At 40.2% G+C, this 22,309-nt stretch overlaps 1 long non-coding RNA gene and 1 other non-coding gene across 2 annotated transcripts in view; one reads left to right on the forward strand and one right to left on the reverse strand.

The window, feature by feature from the left end:
* The window catches only part of LOC132433283 (uncharacterized), a 123,554-nt gene that overhangs the window by 83,719 nt on the left and 17,526 nt on the right, over window positions 1-22,309 (reverse strand). The window lies entirely within an intron of this gene.
* LOC132434638 (small nucleolar RNA SNORA18) lies at window positions 1,975-2,103 on the forward strand. The gene has a single exon (XR_009521357.1). It is a non-coding gene; the product is annotated as a small nucleolar RNA SNORA18 (small nucleolar RNA).

Genomic DNA, 22,309 nt, shown 5'->3' on the forward strand with positions numbered 1-22,309 from the left:
GACACTTCTGCTCTTACTGAAAACTGTCAGCTGATGAAAAGAGAGAAGCCAATCTAAATATATATTTGGCGAATGAATTCTCAATTTTTTATATTGAGATTCTCATATTTACTTTTTTCCTTGGTTTTTTGATATGTGTGGACCCTGTTTCAATTTTTTGTTCAAAAATATTTTTTTGAAGACACATTTAATCCTATTACCATTCCCAAACAAAAAATTTACCGTAAGTTAGGGAAACAGGATAATTCCTTAATTTGAAAAGGGGTTTCTACCAAAAACCTAAAACAAGTCTTGTTCTTTTCTTTTTTTTATTCAACTCTCTTTTTTAATTTAACTCGTTATCATAGAAATTTTCAAACATACACAAATATAGGGAAAATAGATTAATGAGTTCCATGTACCTATCACTCATCTTCAACAATTATCAATATTTTGCCAATTTCCAAATATCATTCTGAAAAATAAAATATTAGACCACATCTCCATAAAAGTCAGGAACAATATAATATGATGCCTACTTTTATGGTCAATAATTTTGTCCTAGAGTTACTGGTCAATACAAAAAGATCAGCACAAAAGAAATAAGTATGAATATTGGCAAAGTAGACAGATACCTAGAAAATCCAAGGCAATCACATAATATCTGTATGGACTAATTAAATTTTTCAGAAACATAAAAACAAGATTAACATATAAAAATCTACAGGGGCTTCCCTGGTGGCACAGTGGTTGAGAATCCACCTGCCAATGCAGGGTACACGGGTTCAATCCCTGGTCCAGGAAGATCCCACATGCCGCGGAGCAACTAAGCCCGTGTACCACAACTACTGAGCCTGCGCTCTAGAGCCCGTGAGCCACAACTACTGAGCCCACGTGCCACAAGTACTGAAGCCCGTGTGCCTAGAGCTCGTGCTCTGCAACAAGAGAAGCCACTGCAATGAGAAGCCTGCACACTGCAATGAAGACTAGCCCCCGCTCGGCGCAACTAGAGAAAGCCCGTGAGCAGTAATGAAGACCCAATGCAGCCAAAAATAAATAAAATAAATTTATAAAATATAATAATAATAAAATAAAAATCTACAGCCTTTCTATAATCAACAAAAACTTATTTGAAAATGTAATAGAGAAGAAAGCCAAATTCGATTCCAATGAAACCTTGAATTACTTAGGAAAAAACTTAAAAGTATGAAATTTATTGAAGATAACCATATAATTTTAATGAAGGCTGTGAAAGATATTCCTAGATAAAAAGGTTCAACATTATACAGATATTAATACTCCCCAAGTTAAATAAAAACTGTGATGCAATTTTAGTCAAAATTCCAACAGGATATTTTATAGAGTTGGCAAGTTAGTTTTAAAGTTCATCTATGAGATGTGCCAAAAAGTCAACATTTTTTTTTTTAGAAAAATGAACAAGAAACAGGACTTACTTTGCCAAGTATCAAAATGTATTATGAAGTCACAATAATTGAAATAATGTGAAAAACATTATTGTGAAAAACAGCCAATGATCTTAGAATGTGATAAATGAGGCACTTAAAATCATACAGGTACTGACAGATTATTTAATAAATGGTGTTGGGACAAGGAGCTATCCATTTGAAAAAAAGGAAAACTAAATGCCTTCCTCACACCATACTTAAAAATAAATTCCAACATGTATTTAAGATGTAAATTTTTTTAAGGATAAAAGAAAAATGGGAAAATATATCTATAATCTTGGGAGGAGAAAACTGTCTTGACAAAACATAAAACCCAAAATATATTATGTGTATGGCAGAAGACATAAAGTCGAAAAGCAAGCAAATTATGACAAAATATATTTGCAACTGATATAATACAATTTTATACTTTATTTTACTTTGTATACATATATATCAGTTTATCTGAATTATTTAAATATAGACAAATATATTAAATAGATATATATTCATACAAAGAACCTATCAATCAGTAAAAAACAACCCTATAGTTGAGGTCTATCCCTATGGGGCTTTTCCTGTAGACTCACATTGCTGGAAATGCCTCACAGAGTAACTGTGTGGTTTTGCTTCACTCACAGAACTATTTGTTAGATCTTCGGAAAGAACTACAACATCTGCTAAAAGTATGAAAGCCCTAGTAGTTAAATTTTTTTACCTTAGGTATTGGCATATCCCACAGTCTATATCATTCTTGGAGCGAATATGATTTGAACTCAGTTTTAGAGGGTGTCTGAAAACCAGGCAAATCCATCTACTCTGAGCCTATAAGTGGTCCTAAAGTAAATTACATGAAGAATGCCCAAGATTCTAGTGGGGAAATGTTTGATGTTATCAATGTGTCCATATTCAAGTGGAGACAAAAGAAGTCCAACTAAAAGAATTATGGGCTAAAAGATAGGACAACTGTGGATTAAGCATAGCTTCTTTTTAAAAGGGCTGTCTTGAAGATAAACCCTGACTCAAACTTTGGAGGAACTAAGGTGACCTTGATGGACAGTGGAGGCGATCACATGTAAAATTCTTTAAATAAAAATGTATTGACTTTAGTTGAGGGATAAATCAAGAGCCTTGGATGAGCATACATATACTACTCTATACATGTAGTAGAAAAAAGAACTACTTGTACTATATACAAGATAGATAACCAACAAGGACCTACTGTATAGCACAGGGAACTCTACTCAATATACTGTGATAACCTATATGAGAAAAGAATCTAAAAAAGAATAAAAAGGGAATTCCCTGGCAGTCCAGTGGTTAGGACTCTGCCAAGGAAGGGCATGGGTTCAATCCCTGATTGGGTAACTGAGATCCCACATGCCACGCAGCATGATCATTAAATAAATAAATAAATAATAAAAAAGAATAAATATATGTAAATGTATTCAATATAACTGAATCACTTTGCTGTACACCTGAAACTAACACAACATTGTAAATCAACTATATTCCAATAAAATTAAAATATTTTTAAAAATTTATTGACTTTAAATAATTTGCCTAATGTTATAAATAATATTTTTAAACCCTTTACACTATAAAAAAAATTGACCATCTAATTAAAAATTACCCAACTGGGGCTTCCCTGGTGGCACAGTGGTTGAGAAGCCGCCTGCCAATGCAGGGGACATGGGTTCAAGCCCTGGTCCGGGAAGATCCCACATGCCACAGAGCAACTAAGCCTGTGCACCACTCCTACTGAGCCTGTACTCTAGAGCCCGCGAGCCACAACTACTGAAGCCCACGCACCTGGAGCCCATGCTCTGCAACAAAAGAAGCCACTGCAATGAGAAGCCTGCACACCGCAACGAAGAGTAGCCCCCGCTCGCCGCAACTAGAGAAATCCCACGTGTAGCAACGAAGACCCAACGCAGCCATAAATAAATAAATAAATAAATAAATAAATAAATAAATAAATAAATAAGAAAGGAAATAGGTAAAGAATATAAGCATACAACTTGCAGATGACAAGATACAAATGTTCAAAACCACATATGAAATATTGTTCATATGAATAAACTCAGTTAATAAAATAATGAGATAAAAAGTTAAGAGTAAGTTAATAAATCAAGTTAATAAGATAATGAGGTGTCAATTTTTTAATATATTTATTTATTTATTTTTGGCTGCATTGGGTCATTGTTGCTGTGCACGAGCTTTCTCTAGTTGCGGCGAGCAGGGGCTACTCTTCTTTGCAGTGAGCAGGCTTCTCATTGCAGTGGCTTCTCTTGTTGCAAAGCATGGGCTCTAGGCACGCAGGCTTCAGTAGTTGTGGCACGCGGGCTCAGTAGTTGTGGCGCACAGGCTTAGCTGCTCTGCAGCATGTGGGATCTTCCCGGAACAGGGCTCGAAGCCGTGTCCCCTGCATTGGCAGGCAGATTGTTAACCACTGCACCACCAGGGAAGTCCCAAGGCATCAATTTTTGACTATCATTCTAAGTCAGAAACTGTAAAGGGCCCGTGATTTTACCCTACCTGCAAGCTAACAAATTAGCTTACCACAGTATAATATACATTCTGACAAAAGAATATAAGGCACCCCCCTAAACAAAATAGATGCTCTGATCAGCAAATACATGTATAAAAGCTGTTCAGTGCTTATGTTCCTACTTTTAAGCAATTGGCATTCTGGTATATGCATCAGTCTCCTAGAAGTTTGGTTAGTGTGAGTCAATCACCACATATATGATCAACTCTGAATATTAACTGATACAGTGATATTCTTGGACCTGCAAGTCTGGGAACAGAGTCAGGACCCATATTGATTACATCAAGGTACTGTCGACCTGCTGGGCAATCAGCCTTTCCCAAAGACATCTATCTCTCTGATCCTTTGCAGGCCTTCATCAAATCAGAATATTTTCAGCTGTTGCTCTTTTGAGATCACTTCCAACCTCTCTCATTATCATAGTCATTTCCAGTTTGTTAGTACTGGTTAAAAAATACCATCCAAACTTGAACACACTACTCCAGACACAATCTGAACAGCACAGAGTATATCATCTGCACTGGACCCTATTCTTGTCTGAATGTGCCCTAAATACGAACTGGCTTTTTCACCAGTTGCTATACTTGTAGAATCTTCTCAAATTTGTATTTAACCCCAACTCCCAAGTCTTTTTCACATAGGAAAGGAAGATAATAAACGTAGATGAGAGCTTGTGCTGTGGAATCAGACTTCCTAAGTTTGAATTCTTGCTCTGTGGTGTGCTGACTAGGTAATGTTGAGAAAGTTACTTCTTGTCTTTAAACCTTAATTTTCTCACCTGTAAAATAGCAGTGATAACAAGAACATCCACCTCAAAGGTTTATTGTAAGGATTAAGTAATTTACCTCAGGAGAACGACTTGGTATAATGCAGGCTATTTCCCATGCATCCCACATTGCACTGAATACATCTTATTTAATCCTCACAAGAATATTATGATGTACATATTATTGCATCCATTTTACAGATGGGAAATCTGAAGTGCATAGAGTTTAAGTAGCTCGCCTAAGGTCAAAGAGTTGCTAAGTGGCAGAGCCAGGGTTGCAGTAAGTTCTTCCTGACTTCTAGTTCTCTCTCTTGCACCATTTAGATGCATTCTTCCCCTTCCTGTATTTCTACATTTTTTAAGCCTTTACAGAGCATAATAAACAGCTAGGAGTACAAGCTCTTGGGGCAGACTGCCTTGTTTGATAAACTGGAACAAGTTACTTAATCTCTACTTAAATGATCTGGGATAAGTTACTGAACTTCTCCATGCCTCAGTTTCCCTATCTGTAAAATAAGAATTTTATTTAGCAATACCTAACTCAGAGATTTCAGAGCTGATTAAGTAAGACAGCATTTAACACAGTGTCTATCCACTGGCTAGTACACAATAGACGTTAGCTGTGTTATTCCCTTCCCACTCCAGGTCACCTTGCCAATACCAGCCAAGTCTGCTTAGGAAACCATCCTAGAGTATTTCCAGGGATCCACATCAAATTTACAAAATTTCTCCGAACTCTCTCAAACACATACTTTCCTATATCTATCAGACTATGTCTAGAGTTCTTTTACTCACTTTTATGAAATCCAAGATGATAGGGTTGAAAAGAGGGAGAAATAAAGGCCATCGTAACTCATAATATGCATAATAAGGCCCAGAAATAATAGAAAGTTGGCTTCAGCTATGACTCATCAAGGGCTATTTGCATCAGTTCCTCCTGCTTTACCACAACTCACTCCTCTTATTGCTCAGCCCTATATATTTATCAACCGCAACTCACATTTGTGAGTACTGATTACAAAATGTTCTTTTGTACATCGGCCCAGCTGCCAGGAGATCCCACCCCCACACTCAGAAAAAATGGGTTCAGATAAGTAAGCTTTCAGTATTTCAAGGCTGAAGGAGAAGGAACTCATAAACCCCACATAAGTTCTGTGAGATATTTATTACTGTCCCCATTTTACGGCTGAGGAAGACGGGGCTTGTCAAGGCCATTATTTGTATTTTACCCAAATCACTGAGTTGATTAGGGGTAGAGATAAGAGTTGACCCAGATCTCCCACAATGCCACTCCAGGCAGAAAGACCCTGTGGGTTGCCAATAGCAATGCTTCCCAAATTGGTCCTCCATCCACGTGGCACCTACAACAGTTTTGCAATACCTTCCTACCTCCTATGGGACTATTTACTTAATTTTTTTTAATCAATGTACTTTTTGCTACCTAAATTAGTTAGAGAATTCCCGTCTAAATAGTAACGACTGTGAAACAACAGGTTTTATACACCACGTATATTTTATATAATAAATTTTAAGTGTATTCATTTCCTAGGGCTGCCATAACAAAATACTATAAAACTGAGTAGGTTAAAACAACTGAAATTTATTCTCTCACTAGTCAAGAAGCCAGAAGTTCAAAATAACGGTATCAATAGCGTTGGTTCCTCCTGGAGGAGAAACTATTCCACACCCCCTCTCCTAGCTTTTTGATGTCCGTTGGCTTGTACAGACATCATTCCAATCTCTACCTCAGTATTCACATGAGCTTTTTCTCTCTGTATGTCTCTGTCCAAATCGCCCTCTCCCTTCTCTTATAAAGTCATTGGATTCAAGGCCCACTCTAAGATTATTTCATCTCAAGATCCTTAACGAATTACATCTGCAAAGACCCTGCTACCAAATAAGGTCACATTCTGAGGTCCTGGGTGAAGTTCTGGAATTTTGAGAGGAACACAGTTCAACCCACTACAACATGTGAATAACGACTACAATTTTTTTGAAAGTTTATCCACACACCACCAAAAATCATCTCGCATTCTGATAGTGGCTTGCAAATCACGCTAGGGAGACACTGATGTACACAATATTTGGAGGTCCTTGGGCACCTCCCCTAGCTCTAAAAGCAGCAGATTTTATAGTCAAGGTGGTTGCACTTCCTTCACTACATTTGAACCAATGTATGTTTTGGTAAATCAAGAAGTTAGTCCCCTAGATAGAGCTGATTCTCTGGTTTTGAGATTTCAAGAAATATTATTAATAATATATTGTTTCAAGTGTTATTTCAAGAAGGTAGATGAACACTAGCTTATTGCATGATTCATTATTTTCTGAAATCAGCAGCTGGGCACGTACAGGTCTCTGTGGGATTGTATTTGGGGATTTAATTAAGTCTTCTCTCCACAGAGGAAACCAAAGCCAATTTAAAAGAAGCCATTGGGCAACACTGGACATTGTGAAATTCCATTTTGTGCAGAAAGGCAGGATGCCTGAGAGCATGGTACTCAGGAACCCAGAGTAAGCCCAATAACATTCGGAAGACCTTACTCTTCTAAGTGCACAGACTTCATCCCTCTCTAAAGGTATGCATTGGATAAAGGAAATTAAAGATCTCCGGGAAGACATTTTTACTGATCATTCTTCTTTTTAACTTAGATGCTTTTTTGCTCCAAAATCTTAAAAATTATCATTTATCAAAAACATAAGAGGGCAAACTGTCTTAAATTAAAAATTTTCAGATGGTGGAGATCAATTATTGCATGGGCTTAAGGCAAAATATTATAAAAGATGTATAAGGGCAGGGCTTCCCTGGTGGCGCGGTGGTTGAGAGTCCGCCTGCCGTTGCAGGGGACACGGGTTCGTGCCCTGGTCCGGGAAGATCCCACATGCCGCGGAGCGGCTGTGCCCGTGAGCCATGGCCGCTGAGCCTGCGCGTCCGGAGCCTGTGCTCCGCAACGGGAGAGGCCACAACAGTGAGAGGCCCGCGTACTGTAAAAAAAAAAAAAGATTTATAAGAGCAGATGCTGTGCTTGGAAACATCTCAATAAGCACATTTCCACAAACACATATGGTGTAGGAGCTTTCACATACATACTACCTTAGTTTTTATAACTGAGTTAAATAATTCAAGATGGTGTAACCACCATAAAACACTTTAAATAAATTGGGTTGTTGCCGTAACAAGTAACCTAAACAAAGAAACAACAACCAAAAAAGCCACTTAGACAAGGGGAGGTGGAGAAGGTGCCAAACTGAAAGGTTCAGTATTTGTTGGCAAAAACTCAAAGTACAAGATCTGACTAACCCGTACCGTGTGTTTCTACCAACAAACACATTTTAAAGAAGCCACCCAAACTTGCATGTAAGGCTGCTGGCCTTCAAACAGTGTTTGTCACTATATGACTCAATATCACCCAACACCATGGCCGACATAGAGAGCTTTGTAAAACTTTTCTGCAGAATTTCCTCAGAGACTGTCCACTCACCTCACAAGAAAATGTGTTCCTTTACTTTTCAGTAACTCTTAGGTTTTCATGATGTACACCGCCCAAATAAATAGGAAGGTTTTGGAGGGTCAAGGATGAGCAACTCCAAATGAAAATGTATTGCTTTGCCAGAAACATACATTCTACACAAGAGACAGGCAGCATTCTGATATGCTTGTAGAGGGAAGGAAATGGGGATGGGGGAGGGTAGAAGGGCCCACTGGAGGAAAAGTTGGAGAATGAAAAAGAAATTGTGGTGTACTCTACCCCTTTCAGGAATTCAAAGCAGGTATCAATGTACTAAAAGCCATATGGAAACACTGCAGGAAAGAAACCTATTTAACTTGGTTTTACATATCTTTTCTCAAACTGACTTGACTGCAAATCCCCTTCTTCATGTAACAACTTTTAACATCCCAAGTCTTCAGGATGTGGTTTGAGGAATGTGCTAGACTAAGACAGTTCCAAGATGGCCCCACTAATTCTTACCTCCTGGGAATCACACCCTTGTACAGTCCCCTCCCACATTTAATAGATCTGACCGATACGTAGAAAATGATATTGCAGAAATGATAGAGTGTGACTTCTGAGACTAGGCCATTAAAGACATTATGGCTTTCACCTTGCACTCTCGTGGGATTGCTCATCCTGGGAAAAGCCAGCCACCATGTCATGAGGATACTCAAGCTGCCTGTGGACAGGACCACACGTAAAGGAACTAAGCACCATGTGAGTAAGCTGTCATGGAAGCAAACCCTGCAGCCTCAGTCAAGCCTTCAGATGACTTCAGCCCCAGCTGACATCTTGACTGAACCTCAGCAAGGACCCTGAGCAGCTAAGCCAGTCCTGAATTTCAAACCGCAGAGACTATGTGAGATCATAAATATTTAATGTTGTTTTAAGCCACTAGTTTGGAGGTAACTTAAGCAGCAATAGATAACTAGTACAGGGAATATTAAACTAAAGCATTTGGTATTAATCATTTTGGTTTGTCATTTAACCATCACCATGGAATATGTTTTTTACACTATCCTGCCTCTCTAGACACAGTTAATTGGTTAAGGGATGGATTCATACCTAAAGCCAAGCCAATTGGGTCATTCCTTAGGATTTTTGTAACTGAAGCTGGACAAAAAGATTTATTCTCTGGTGGTAAGGCCAAGAGATATGGGACTCAGGAGCTGCCAGTGGCCATATTTCAAATTTCAAAAATTTTTTCCTAAGAAAAAGAAGTTGACAACATAAAGAGAAGCAGGGTTGAGAGACTCAGAAAAAAAAAACCTAGTAGGATTCAAGTGCCCAGTTCCAGTGACTCCTGATACCACCTGCCCCTCACCCTTCTCAATGTGAGCCTTCCAAGAAGTTCCCCTTTTTGCATAGGTTGGCTTAAGCTGGGTTTCTAAACCTTTGTCTCCAAAAGAATCTTGACTGACACACTCCCACACAACTTCACGCTCCCCCTAGCATAGCACTGGTGACATTGGGCTGTAATTGCTCTTGCTTATCTACCTTCCTGTCCACAGAGAGTGGCCTTCAGGTTCACAGCATCTGCCCTTCTCTGGAAACTGCACTCAACAGGGTAGGCCTCTGACAACCATGTCTGTACTTCATTCACTCAAGGTGGACCAATCAGATTTTCCCTCTAGGAATTTGGAACTGAGACCCACAGAGACTGGACACAGAAACCCCTTCACACCAACAATAGCACTCTCAGAGAAGATTGTTAACCTCTAGCCAGTAAGGTGCCCCAAGCTGCCATAGTCCCTGCTCCTTCTGTGAATTCTCTAAGAACCTCCAGTATTCTTCTAACAAGCTTGCAGGATCAATTCTCCTCCCCAAAGCCAAGAGAAACTTGACTAATGCATGCCCACATTACTTAATGCTCCATGCAAGCAGAGAGCTCGCAAGTTCATCACTGTATCTCCAAGGCCAGCACAGCCTCTAGAGCGGAGTCAGAACTTGCTAAATATTTCATGAATGACTGAAGCTCACCGTACTCAATGGTAGATACTCTTCTTCCCACCTAGTTGGGAAGATCTCAATCCTTTTACTCTCTTGCCTTCAAGGTCTTGAACTCCTCTTTCCTGGCCTTGGTTCCCCCTTGTGCTGTCAGCTACAAGGACTAGTGAGTCCTTTGTAGGCAGCACATCACATCGCTGATCAAGGATATATGTTAGAACTAGAAGTCCCAGGCCTCCCAGCATCCAAGAAACTTTACCACTGACTACACACCGAGGGTCACGAGTCCTATCATCCTGCTTGTACTGTGTACCTTGTCTATGCTGAGCTAGAGCCATGTTGACCAGATGATTTCCATGGCCAGTGCTGGCTTTATCCTGACAATGTCATGTTTCCAGGAGGCTCCTCTGGTTCTTGTTCCCAGCACAGTAGAAGGGGCTTTTTATCATGACCTCACTGTTTTGGGTGGCAAAGGATGAGTTCCAGGGAAATTTCCACCTTTCCATAAAACCATCCTTCTAAGAACAGACTTCGTGTATGAATAGAACGAGAAGAATTGGTGGGGAATGGGACAGAGCATGGGGATTATAAATCAAGTTCAAGAACTTCCAACTGCAAGAAGAGGAGCTAAGAAATCATGAGTAGCAGAGGATAAAGAAGCAAACTGTAGTGGGCAATTGTTTAGTTGATTACCTAAAATTCCCCCACTTTCTCCCATTTCTAAAAGTACTCAGAGTTTCCTTTGGGGAGCTGGCCCTCCTCTATGCTTAGTCATGGGTGGAATTGATACCCCTTTAGCTTCAGACCTAAATAGCCGGAGACAATCACCTTTTACCTCAGTGATCTATCATCATGTGGCATTTCTCTGGTCACAGCAACTGGTGACATGACATAAACTGGTTTAATAAGAGTGAAGCCCTGCATTTTCTTTGATATTTGGAGGAGAAAGTCTATCTTTCTCTGACATGGAAGAAGTATGTAGACCCAGGAGCTGTTGACGGCCATCTTGCACCCATGAGGGCAGGAAGCCTTTGGATAAAGCTGGCACTTCGAAAGGTTAACTTGAAAAGTGAACTAAGTCCTGAGTGACATCACTGAGCTCCTATAGCAAACTAACCCTGAAGGCCATTCCACCTCTCAGTTTTACAGTGATATAAGCCAATAAACTTTCTATTGGGTTAGGTAAGTTTGAGTTCACCTTTCTGGTCCTTAACACCTAAAAGGTATGAACCAATACACAAGGGCTAACTAGCAGGTGCCACATGCTAGAGTCGGCACAGAATATAGGGATGGTTTTCTACAGTCTCTCGGCCCTGCCCCTTAGTGGGTATAAACCTACTGGTCTGAAAAGGGTGGACTTAGAGCCACTCTCTCAGAGTTGTGTTTTGTATAGTTTCTTTTCACAAAGCGAAAAAATGATTCAACCCCCTGAATCAACTATATTTCAATTTTTAAAAAGATGTGGTATGTACATGTATACAATGAAATTTTATTCAGCCATAAAAAAAGAAGGAATTCCTGCCATTTGCAACAACATGGTTGGTCCCTGAAGGCATTGTGCTAAGTGAAATAAGTCAGATAGAGAGATACAAATACTGTATAATCTCTCTTATATGTGGAATCTAAAAAACAACAACAAATAACCAAGCTCATAGATACAGAGAACAGATTGGTGGTTGCCAGAGGCAGCGGGGGTGGAGGGTGGAAGAACTGGGTGAAGGGGATCAAAAGGTATACACTTCCAGTTATAAAATAACTAAGTCCCGGGGATGTAATGCACAGCATGGTGACTATAGCTAAGAACACTGTATTGCATATTTGAAAGTTGCTAAGAGAGTAGATCTTAAAAGACCTCATCACAAGAAAAAACAAAATTTTTAACTCTGTATGGTAACAGATGTTAACTAGACTTATTGTGGTGATTATTTCACAGTATATACAAATATCAGATCATTATATTATACATTTGAAACTAATATAGTTTATATATGTCAACTATACTTCAATAAAAAAAATTTTTTTAATTAAATAAAAAAGCTACCTCACTCCTGCAACACAATGGAAAAAAGACAGTCCCTTTTCCCACTGGAAAACAGAGACAATCTTTTGCAGTTAACAATGGTACAAGGAATCGCAATGAAATTTCCCCCTTAAGGGCCTACACTGTAAACACTGACACTAGACAATTGTCTCATTAAACTTTGTGTTTCCATAATGCTGCACACATAAGAAGTGCACAAGTGTAAAAAATAATTGAATCATTTTACTCTTAGACCATTTTATATTGTACTATCAAAACTTTAAAACTTTGTATAAATGCAGTAGATTTATTCAGAACACTCATTATTGAGACAATAAGAATTGGACAGTGTTTTCACATTTTCAAGAATTTGAGGTGGGAAAAATAATTAGCAAACTGCAAGGAAATTACTATAATACAATTTTTATGATAATGAAAATCTTTCTACCCTGCTCATTACTGAAACTTAAAAAAACAATCAATGAGGGCTTCCTTGGTGGCACAGTGGTTAAGAATCTGCCTGCCAATGCAGGGGACACGGGTTTCAGCCCTGGTCTGGGAAGATCCCACATGCCACGGAGCAACTAAGCCCGTGCACCACAACTACTGAGCCTGCGCTCTAGAGCCCACGAGCCACAACTACTGAGCCCACGTGCCACAACTACTGAAGCCCGCGCACCTAGAGCCCGTGCTCGGCAAAAAAGAGAAGCCACCGCAATGAGACGCCCCCGTCTCATTTCAACTAGAGAAAGCCCTCGCACAGAAACGAAGACCCAACACAGCCAAAAATTAATTAATTAATTAATTTTTTAAAAAAAATATATATATACTCCCTAAATATCCTATTGGCAATGTATACTAATATTTAATTGAGTGCTACTGTATTACAGTAATTGAAGTTATATCCTGGGATTATTTGATATTTTTAAAACATCAATTTGCTACAATTGGATTAAATGGACCAAAACTTTTAATCCTATGAGTAAATTATACTTCTTCATAGCATAAAGCTTAGAAATACAAACAAAAAGAAATGGAAAAACATTCCTATGATTTTCTCATCATCCAGATGTACATAGTTCTCTTTCCTACGCATACGTAGCAGGATGACATATAAAATATTAATTGCTTTGCTTTCTAAGACTCTGTGTTTGTTGCTCCCCGCCCCCAGCTAGACGGGTGGGCACGCATTATTTTCGAGATTTTTAGCAGAGGTACCAAAGAGAACACACCACATTTTTTTTTCTTTTAAGACCAAAAGTCACATTGCAGTGTAAAACAGAAAGGATTGGAAAAGATATGCAAATAGTTGAAAACAGTTTTTCCTGGACCCTCCCCCCCTCCACCTCCCACTCCCTGGCTGGTGAAGAACCTCTAAGTTGGGAAATGGGAGGAGAGTCAGGAGAGGAAGCAAGAGGCTCAAGTGCAGAGTGTGGTAGGGGAACTGGGCCCTGCAACGGACTCTGCTGACTGTGCCCTGGTACCCATCTTCCTCTTTCTTTCTTACTCTCAGAACCCCAATTTTACTCTGGTGCCATTTTCCCAGCCTTCTTTGCAGTAAGGCATGGCCAGGTAACAAAGTACCAGCTAATCAGATATGAGCAAAAGTCTGCTAGAGATTTCTAGAAAATATTTCACTTTCTTGATATAGATGTCATCTTTTCCTTCTTCCTCCCTTAAGTGCAGAACTGATACCTAGTGTGCAGCAGCCAGTTTGTAACCATGAGGAAACAAGGCCACAGGCTAAGATAGGTTAGCAAACAAATAGATAAAGGCCCTAGATGTACACCGTCCAATAAGTAGCCACTCGTTACATGAGGCTATCAAGCAATTGAAATGCAGCGAGTTCAAATAGAGATGTGCCGTGCGTGTAAAATACACAGCGAATTTTGAAGAATTTTAGTACCACCAAAATGTAAAAATATCTCCTTAATAATTTTTATACGGATTGCATATTGAAAGTTTGGGGATATATTGGGTTAAATAATACATATCATTAAAATCAATTTAACCTGTTTCTTTTGCTCTTTTTAATGTTGCTACCATAAATTCTTAAATTATGTATGCAGCTCCCATTATATATCTGTTGGACAGCACTGCCCCAGAACATGAAGGACATCATGGAGTCATTGCACAACTCTTGCTTGTGAGAAAAATAAAGCCTTACTGACTTAAGCTGCCATATACCACGTTCTCTGTTTCTCACAACCAAAAGCATTCCTGGCAGATACAAGAGTCCTTAAGGTGGAGTTTTGGAATGGGTGGAAATTTTTTAAACCCTTTAAAATTTGGGGAGCCCAGAGTTGAGAAGATCTATGAGTTGCGTGTAAGCTGGTGAGGTATAGAGGAGCAGCAATCAGAGAGAAGAAGGGGCAGAGGGGCACATGCATGTATTAAAGGAGCCTAGTTGGCGCCCTGGATCTCCATGGCTCCCAGGTTGTCCTGCAAGAGCATCCACAATCTCCCCAGGGCCCAGATGGTGCTCGGAAATAAGCTGAGAGATGAAAAGAACAGCCCAGAAGAAAAGATTATCCTTCAGCCCAGACAAGAAATTGCTACAGTGTAAGGATATGATTTGCTGCCCTGGGGGAATGTTGAGGATGAGGCCCCATCTCCAGAGAGACCCAGCGTCAGGAAACCAGGTGGACCCAAGCCAGGGCCTTCAGGCTGACAGATGGGCAGAAAGACATCTGATGCAGGATGTCGTGGGCAAGATGAAAGAGTAGGCACCCCCTTCCTGTTGCTGCTAAAGTGGCATTTACACAAGCTCCCATTAAATCAATTAAACGAGGAGGCCATTAGACTGAGGTGGCTGTAAAGTCATGGCGGCCAATGTAAGCAAACCAAAATCTAAGCCTGTAAATGACTCAAGGTTACGAAACCAAAATGCTAAGGACAAGCAATCACAAACAGCCATCTAGGCTTTAAGCTGTAGCCAAATAATTTCCTTCCTTTGCTTCTGCACCTTCTCTGTAGGTCCTGCCCCTGGCTCCTGTCCACAGAGCACTCCTAACCACTTCCTGTTTGGCACTGCCCCATTCGAATCAATTTTTGCTCAAATAAACTCTTAAAATGTTTAACATGTCTCAGTTTTTCTTTTAACACTCCCGAGGGGTTAGCATCAACTCCAGGGGGGCAAGAGGAATACAGAGAGGAAACAATCCTGAATCTGTCGGAACTTTAAGACTGAAATGACTGAGAAACCACTGAAGTCAACTGGGTTCATCTGGAAGCAACTAAGTACCACTTTCTGTATCCAGAAGAATGGGCAGGGATGGACTCTGGGGGTGGGAGTATGGAGCTAGTAGTCAAAAATTGCGTTTTAGAAAATAATTAAGTCATATTTCTAGCACACCCAATTTCTGTGGCCTTGACATACCCATAGACATACACATGCATGCATTCACACACACATGCACACACATACAGAGTTTTGTGCGTGTGTGTGTGTATATATATATGTACACACACATATATATGTACACACACATATGTACACACACACACACATATATATATATTTTTGGCCACACCACATGGCATGCAGGATCTTAGTCCCCCAACCAAGGATCAAACCCACGCCCCCTGCAGTGGAAGCGCAGAGTCTCAACCACTGGACCAACAGGGAAGTCCCTGCATATTTTTAAACAAAAATAGAATTGTACTGTACACGCTGTTCTATAATCTGCTTTTCTTGTTTAATGACATATCTGGAACATTTTTACATGGACCAAACTTTCATGCCAGGCTGAAATGTGCTCAGCCTCTGGGAGATTGCATTTTCCAAAGAGGCCTCAATAACATCTATCCCACATGCTCTTCTGCAATGTGACCTGGCCACTCCACCATCAGGAAGTGGAGCCTAATTCCCCTCCTCCTGAATCTAGGCTGGCCTTGGTGATTCACTTATACCAACAGAATGTAGCAAAAGTGATGGCTTTGTGACTTCTGAGACTAAATCAGAAAGGCTAGGCAACTTTCCCCTGGTTACACTTCGATTGTTCGCTGTCTGGATACTCTGTCTTGGCAGCCACTCACCCTCCTGTACAAGCCCAAGCCCCATGGGGAGGCCAAGTGTAGATGCTCCAGGTGACAATTTCAGTTAAGCCCAGCCCAGGTACCAGACATGTAAGTAAAAAGTCTCCAGATGATTCCAGCCCCTCACCTTCTGAGTCATCATTAGCTATTCAAGTCTTCCCACCCGAAGCCCCAGGCATTGTGGAGCAGAAGCAAGCCATCTCTACAGTCCCCTGTTAGATTCCTGACCCATGGAATCTGGGAGCTTAATAAAATTGTTGTTATTTTACGCCACTAAGTTTTACAAGGGTTTGTTCTGCAGCAATTGAAAACCAGACCACAGGTCCAACAGTATCCAGAGGGCTATAGACAAAATGTTTGTGCTCCCCCCAAAATTCACATGTTAAAACCTAACCTCCAATGCAATGGTATTAGGAGGTGGGGCCTTTGGGAGGTGATTAGGGCATGAGGGTAGTGCTTTGATAAGAGAAACGCCAGAGAGCTCCCTCACCCCTTCTATCATGTGAAGACACAGAGAGAAGACAGCCATCTGTGAACCAGGAAGAGTGTTCTCACCAGACATCAGATCTGCCACAATCTTGATCTTGGACTTCCCAGCTTCCAGAACTCTGAGAAATAAATTTCTGTTGTTTATCAGCCACCCAGTTTATGGTATTCTGTTATAGCAGCCCAAACTGACTAAGACACAGGGGAAACTGAAATAATGTTGCCAGCCTAAAACTAATTAACAAAGCGAATTCTGTATAAACAGCTAATGCAGTACAATGAAAGTCAAGTCCCAATTTAATTTTTTAAAATTATTTCTGCTACCTTTCCCCTTTGTCAATGTACAACTTCATCATGTGTGGCTAATGCACATTACGTGTCAGACATTTTACTAAGCACCAAACATACTAAGCCTTCGTTTAATTCACAAGAACCCTGAAAGAAGCATATTTTATTTTCATTTACAGATGCCAAATCTGAGGCTCAAAACAGTTACTCAGCTAAAAAATGGCAGAGCAGAGATTTGCTTGCCAACCCTGTGACTCCAAAACTGCCCACTACACTCCAAGAGAGTCAGCCGTGTAGCACATGCAGAAAAGCTTACGTAGCATAATAAAACCATATCTTCACCATTCATCTAAAAATAGTGAAATCTGGTCATGGAGAGGATTCCACTGCCCCATCCCTAGTTCTTTTTTGTGATGGTATACTCTCACAATACATCCACTAAACTTTTATTTCTCAGGGATGTTTATATAAGTTAATATCCTTTTCTCAGCCAAAATTTTTATCAAGCCTATTTGTCAACATATGCACATATAGAAGACCCCCTCCACCAAGAAACACTAAACATAACCTTGTCGATATCAACATATATTGAGCTGTTCTTTTTATACTTTGATTTTTTTTTTTTTTTTTACTTTTTGGCCGCCCTACACAGCATGTGGGATCTTAGTTTCCTGACCAGGGATTAAACCCATGCGCCCTGCTTTGGAAGGCAGAGTCTTAACCTCTGGACGACCAGGGAAGTCCCTATACTTTGACTTTTAAGAGGGCATGTGTTGACTTATAACTGGCATTCTGTGACTGTAAGAGTGGACAAATAAAGGGGTGGGGGAGGCACAAGAAAATGCTGAGAATGACTGAAGCATTTATAATTTATCAGGACATTGGTACTAACCCTTCTTGGTGGTTGTTTGGTTTTTACACCGGAAACGGGGGATGTAAGTTTAATACTGAAACTAATTCCTGGGACAGAAACTATCAAATGGTTTCTACAAAGATTCATTTTTATATCCTCAGCTTTGATTGTCCTTTTACATCAACAGCAGTAATACCAACATCAACAAAAACAATATGAACTTGTAATGAGTGTTCACCATGTACCTGCACCAGGCACTAGGTTAAATGCTTTAAGCTTTCCCTCGTTTAACCTTAATAGCACCAGTGTGATGCCATCATCATCATTATCTGTATTTTACATATAAGGAAACAGCCGTGAGTAGCTGACCCAGAGTGAACGTAGGGGAAGCTGTGGAGCTCTCCTTGAACTAAGGTCCATCTGACTCCAGAGTCCACGTTCTTAGCTCTGTCTATCCTCTTTCCATTTGGCATACGCGCTCTTCACGGCGGCCCTGCATCTATTGTACATTCTTCCCATGTTTGGCAAATTTCCCACGTTATGAGTCCCACTCTCAAAGGCAGAAATCAGAAACTCACTTTCTTGGCCTCTCTTGCAGCCACGGTGCTGACGTGTGACGTAGGCTCTACTAATCAGATACACCCATATGTAAATTCAATTTGCAGAACAATTGGAGGAAACAGGCAGTGTACAGAATTATTCTTCTGGGAAGGGTGGAGGTGGAGGTGCCCAACATGGGAGGTGGGAGGCGGCAGACGTCCCAGTGCGGGTCTTCACTGCAGACAGCAGTAGAGGGCGCTCTAACAGGGTCTTCAGCGGCTGACGCTGTGATGGAGTAGTCAGCGTAGCCAACTCGTCATTTGCTTCTGGTTGTGAGGCCACCAAGCCTGACTCTGACCCTCCCAGAGTTTCTCTGAGCTATCAGTTAGACCTTAATAAATTATGTTTCTGCTGAAACTGGCTAGAGTAACTTCTGTTACATGGGACTAAAAACCCAACTGGCACAATTCCTTCAGAACTTGAGAACAAATATTTCAAAAGGAACCACACATACCTGTTTGTTTGGTTTTTCACAAAATACAATCAATTTTATCATTAATGATTTATTTTAAATGCACACAGCTTTTTCTAAGTGGGTGAGCCTTCGAATAATTCATCAAAAGCAGCAGGACTAGCTAACCTCCTTAGCTGTATAGAGAGGTCTACTGACTTTTTCACCAACTGAGAACCATTTCTTTCATAAACAGAAATCCCCCCAAAATTTCAGATGTACTATTTTCCCCTTTGGAAATATTTTCTTTCTTGGCTTTTTCGCTATTAATATTGATGTGATATATCTGGTTCTAGCTGTGAATTTAATCAAACTCTTACTCCATTGTCTTAACTTTATTCCTAAAGCCAAACTCTGAAACTTTTGCTAAATCTTGTTAGTATTTCATTCTTATAAAATATAATCCTTATCCTCTACCTCTGTTCTACTGATGGATCGATCACTGCACCTTAAATGATGTTATGTAATTGTGAGACATTCAAAACATTTTAATCTGATTTTGCCCACTGATTGTCAACTAATCAACAGTCTTCAATATTACATGTGGTGTGCTTGTACCAGAAATATGGTAACAAATGTTGATTGCCTACTTAACAGCCCTTTTTCCTTATTACTTGCTCACAGAGCTCCCAGTTTGTGCGGGCATATGGCAGAAACATGCTCCAAGATGGCGGGCTCTCCCCCCAACCACAACTAATGAACCCTGTTGGTTTCCCTTCCCTTTTGCTTGATTTAGGGGTGGACACGTGGTGGGCACACAAATCTGACCAATCAGACTGAGGGGTGGTCTAACTTTGGAGCAATTTATCTTCCTGCTAAAAACCTCTGTCTTCCTATTTTGAACGCTATAATGCATGGATGTGATAGAGTTGGCAGCAGCCATCCTGTGACTCTGAAGGACTTAAAAAATAATAATAATAAAATAAATCCACAAGGTCTGCGAGAACAAAAGAAAAGACAATAGCAAAAAAAAAAAGTGCTGGAAACTAGAAAACAGATGGATGAGGTGTAATCAATGGCAGACCCAATAGAGTTGAATCCTAAGCTGGCAATGAGGAAAGCTGAGAAACAACACATCAGAATCCTCAAAGGTTTCAGGAACTGGTAGTACCAGAGACGTCTGGTACTGGAGATGGAAAAAGATGATAAAATAAGGAGGCAGCAGTTAACCCGCTGGAACAATTTATTCATTCCACACAGCTAGATCAATGCCCGTTTCCAACACCAGCAAAAAACTGATGGTTTATTCACTAGAGAAGGTAAAATAGTGTTCTCTGGACTTGAGGACTGTTTAAATTATGGATACTGTACTGAAATCAGGTGTATTAAGTAACGGTGTGTTCACTGAAGGCTGAATGCTGAGACCCTCAGCTCTCTTTCCTTATTTGGCTCCCAAAACACTGGCAAACAGATCTTAATCCTCCAGATAGATAACTGAAACGCTTTCCAAGTAATCTAAGTAGCCCAAGAAGAAAGAACTAAAGATACCGTCAAAGGGATCGAGGTTAATCATTCAGGACACCTACAGTGAGGTTCCTAAAGTGCACAAGTTACCCATACTCTCAAAACTGCAAATTATTATTTTGGGGTCTCACTCAATCAGGAGCAGACAATCCAGGATTTCCAATGATCTGAGAAAAGCCCCTAGCGTAAACACTGGGAACCAAACAAACAGAAGGAGAAGGAACTTGAAGGAAACAGAAAGGAGAGGAAAACTTCTGAGACTAACGTTCTCAAAGAGAAAAGAAAATATTTTGCTTTCATAAAACTAGAACTAGAGGGCTTCCCTGGTGGCGCAGTGGTTGAGAGTCCGCCTGCCGATGCAGGGGACACGGGTTCGTGCCCCGGTCTGGGAATATCCCACATGCCGCAGAGCGGCTGTGCCCGTGAGCCATGGCCGCTGAGCCTGCGCGTCCGGAGCCTGTGCTCTGCAACGGGAGAGGCCACAGCAGTGAGAGGCCCGCGTACCGCAAAAAAAAAAAAAAAAAAAAAAAAAAAAAACCTAGAACTAAATGCTACTTTAAAAGTATAATCTGAAAAAAAATAAAAGTATAATCTGAGTATAAGAACGAGCACTTGATGAAGTAAGTCAGAAAAAGACAAATACCATATGATATCACTTCTTTGTGGAACCTAAAATATGACACTAATGAACTTATCTACAAAAGAGAAACAGACTCACAGACATAGAGAACAGACTTGTGGTTGCCAAGGCGGGGGGGAAGGGATGGACTGGGAGTTTGGGGTTAGTAGATGCAAACTATTCTATATAGAATGGATAAACAACAAGGTCCTACTGTAGAGCACAGGGAACTATATTCAATATCCTGTGATAAACCATAATGGAAAAGAGTATGAAAAATAATGTATATATATATATAACTAAATCACTTTGTTGCATAGCAGAAATTAACACATTGTAAATCAACTATACTTCAATAAAAGAATGAACACTTGGAAATTTAAAATATGCTAACAGATTTAAAAACCAGAGGATAAATTTGTAGAAATCTCCCCAAAATGGAGCAAAAAGACAATGCTATGAGAAAAATTTTAAATTAAAAACTAGCCCAAGAAGTCCAACATCCAGATAATAGGAGCTCCAGAAAGATAAAAGACAGAGAAAATAAACAGAAGAAAATAATCAATTCAGAAAAATGTCCTAGAACCACAGGGCATAAATCACCAGATTGAAAGGACGCTCTGGAAGCCATACCCCATGGATTAAAAACAGAACCACCCATGACACACTATTGTGGAATTTCAAAACACTGAGGGTCCAAGAGATGATTCTACCAGCCTCCAGAGAAGAAAAAAGGGTCTCATATATTCCGTATTGGAAACAAAATGGTTTCAAATCCAAACAGCAATGCTGAAAGCAAAACAACTGTATCAGTCAGAGTTTGGCCAAGAAAACAGAAGCCACTCTAGGGACACAAATAGAAGCGTTTTAATAGAGAGAATCAGAAGCTTATACAAACTAAGGGTTGAGGGTGTGAAGGTCAGAGGAGAAGCCAGTGGAAGCAGTGATTTACAGGCCCGGCAAGCCATAGAAAATCTCAGCATCCTAAAATGAGACACTGCCTTTAATCCCAAGTGCTGAAGGACCTGAGGGCCACCTCTAAGAGCTGAGAGCAGTCCTCATTGACAGCCAGCAAGCCAATGGGGATTTCAGTCCTACAGCTGCAAGGAAATGAATTCTGCTAACAACCAGAGGGAGCATGGAAATGGAGCTTTCTCCAACCAAGCCTCCAAGTGAGGATACAGCCAATCGACATCTTGATTTCAGCCTTATGATATTGTAAGCAGAGAAGCCAGCTAAAATGTGCTGAATTCCTGGCCTGTGGAAACTGTGGGATAATAAATGTGTGTATGTGTGTGTGTGTTTAATAGA

This window comes from Delphinus delphis, chromosome 11, assembly GCF_949987515.2.
Source record: "Delphinus delphis chromosome 11, mDelDel1.2, whole genome shotgun sequence".
In the NCBI taxonomy this organism is placed as follows: Eukaryota; Metazoa; Chordata; class Mammalia; order Artiodactyla; family Delphinidae; genus Delphinus; species Delphinus delphis.